The following is a 3,319-nucleotide window of genomic DNA, read 5'->3' on the forward strand; positions in this document are numbered from 1 at the left end:
CCATATATCTATATTTGTGTCCAGGTTCTTGCCTTGTCTGTGAGATATTTGGTATTTGGAGCTACAGATTGGGTGGAAGGAGGGGCTGTATGGTATTTAGAGTGATTTTTTACCAAAATGTATACAACTTTACCATGCTTTGTTATAATTATAAATGTTTTTTGTAATATTTATATATATATATATATATATATATATATATGTATACATTATTTTTCAATATATGTTCCCCAGATTTGTTATTTTCCTCCATGTATCTATATTTGTGTCCAGGTTCTTGCCTTGTCTGTGAGATATTTGGTATTTGGAGCTACAGATTGGGTGGAAGGAGGGGCTGTATGGTAATTAAAGGGTTGTGACTACAAACTGGGCCAGAAAAGGTTAATGTGATTTATCAATATCTTGTTTCTTTGAGAGACCCTGTGCACCCAGGGTAACATTTTTTACATTTTTTTTAATACACGATTAAAGGCTACCATTTCCTCCCACAGACCATGTCGGATGGATTGTTTTGTCGGAGCTTTATATGAAATAAATTACCCTCCAGATAATTTCAGTTACAGGTGCATTGTTCCCTGACACCTGTTGATCCTGAGACTTTTGAAATAGTAATATAACAAGGAGATTCATTTCATTTTAGGCATTGTATTTGTTTTACAACGAAGATTTCTTTTTAAAAAAACGCTTAAAAAAATTTTGGATTTTTTCTGAAAACCTTCCTCTTCTGTTCGGAACAAATGCAAAGCGATAGAGTGATAGCGCTGCCCTATACCGTGTCGGCTGTGCGGCATTTGTGTGTTCAGTATCATGCATTCCTTCCTTCTCCCTGCAGATGAACTAGTCGTTAAAACACTTTTTACGAGCGAATTAATAAATTACACAGCGAATTATGAAATGCAGATAATTACAGGGAATAAGTAAGTAATCATTAGTTATCTCTACTAATTAGTGCGGGTCACAATGAGCTGGAGTGTGAAATCCTCCTCGGGAATTGCAATGAACTTTGCAGAGTGAGTTTTCTCTGCTTGACATCTCCAGTCTGTAGGCACATGGCAGCTCCCTGGTGGGACACATTCCAATTTACCTTCCACAGGCTGCACATACAATTAGGTGGTGTGTGAGAGCCGGGCATGGAGATGGCACACTGGGCACCTTGCCTTCAAAGCTGGGCACTTCATTCCAATAAATAGTGGGGGATAGGGAACGGCCCCTTCACCTAATATTTCCTTTGGAATGCAAAAGAGCTTAATATTAAAGTGCTGGCATATTTTCCAAGTATTTCATGTAAGCAAATTAATAATAAATCCATATATTATTATTTATTTTATAATTAATCATTACTGTTCAACTGTTTACTGAATATTTAATATTAATAATTCATCTATCATGTCTTTAACATTATTACTTATTGTATTATTAATATAATCATATTTACTTTTTATATTAATATTATTATTTTCTATATTTTGTCGTTAATTTTTTTGTTGTTTTTATTTTAAATAATAATTTGAAATTATTGTATTTTTTTAAATAATAAGTGCAGTCATAGAAATGTGTGATATGATTCTAGCCAGGGATAATCGATGCTGGAATTCCAGTGTAAGATTTTTTATTTCTATTTACAATTAAGAACACAGGCTGCCCCCATCTCCCTCCCCCCACACTCAGTCTGGGATGATGATAAAAAATTAATGAAGCTTGGGGTTGGCTGAGCATCGTCTGGGGACCCCAGGAAGGAAGATTTTTAACTGTACATTTACACCCTGTGAAAGACAGCCTCTGCTTTTAATCTGGAATTAGAAAAGCACATTGATAAAATGACACCCGACACTCCTCAGTGTCCCCTTTTTTATGCCATGGCAATGCTGCTGTATTATACTGAACACATGTGTGGACACATACCGCAAGTCATGGAAGGATTCTCATTAGGAATTCGTTAATAATACATAGCCCTGATAGAATGCAGCCGGCTTTTGCATTTAGATTTTTTTTTTTGAGAAACATGACTAATGTAATATTAATTGGTCCGATTCCTATAAAGTGGACTTCTTTCTAAAGCAATCCAGGAGGCTTCCATGTGATGCTGCTTCTGTCTGCAGGTGAATACTGGGTGGCGCCAGAGTAGGTGAGTACTGTTTGGCCCCCACTATTGGTGTCTGAAGGTAAGTACTGGGTGTTCCCCACTGCAGGTGAGTGTGGGGTGATCACCACTGCTGTTGTCTCCAGGGGTGTATTGGGTGGCCCCAGCCTTGCTGCCTCCAGGTGAGTACTGTGTGGCCCCTCCTCTGCTGCCTCCAGGTGTGTAATGTGTGACCCCAGCTTTGTTGCCTCCAGGTGAGTACTGTGTGGCCCCAGAGTAGGTGAGTACTGTGTGGCCCCTCCTCTGCTGCCTCCAGGTGAGTACTGTGTGGCCCCTTCTCTGCTGTCTCCAAGTGACTACTGTGTGGCCCCACTACTTTTGTCTTCAGGTGCGTACTGGGTGTCCAATCTGCTGATGTCTATTCCTATAGGCCCATAACTGGGCAATAGGCAGGGGTCATTACAGGGAGTAGGTGCTATGTATATGAAGTCACATGCTATCCCAGCAAAGTCGTACGATGATGAAAATTCATATGTAAATTAGCTTACATCAACCAATCATATTGCTTCATAATCAGAGAAAGGTATAATAAATTCTATTTACACTTTGCTCACTGCCTGACTGTATAAATAGAATCCATCACTTTATGATATTTATAGAAAGAAGTAATATGAAACTAAAGAACTAAACACAGTCTGTGCTCTCTACAGGCAGCCAATTGGGTTTAAGTAAAAAGAAAAAGATCACCTGAGCCTGATCATATCTGGATTTATCAAAACTCAGGTTAAGATGAGCTCTGACATTAGAAATAATGTGATGTCCACTAGAAAGAAATTGTACGGTGTGTATGATTGTCTAACAATCCTGCCGGGAATATGAATATCAGCTGAGATTCCATTTTCATGTGATTGTGTATTAAGATCAGGGTGAGCAGAGATCTGTACATTGGAGTAGAGCCAGAACACTGCTGGGCTGGCCTGGGGCTGGGGTCACCAAGGACTGCTCACCTCATCTGTCTCTGTTCTTTACTGACTTTATTAAATATATAAATTCACATGGCAAGGATGGCTGTCCAAGCACCAGAGGGTAATAATGAGGACTAATATGGCAGCAGAATGCACTTTTACAGGAAAAATACATACAAAATCTTTATTCCACTCTGAAAGGATGTTGTAGTATTTATCTGTCAAAGTATTATTCATTATCTGCATGTTATCCGCTTGGCATCTATCTATCTAT

The sequence above is a fragment of the Pyxicephalus adspersus genome, chromosome 3 (genome assembly GCF_032062135.1).
Source record: "Pyxicephalus adspersus chromosome 3, UCB_Pads_2.0, whole genome shotgun sequence".
Classification (NCBI taxonomy): Eukaryota; Metazoa; Chordata; class Amphibia; order Anura; family Pyxicephalidae; genus Pyxicephalus; species Pyxicephalus adspersus.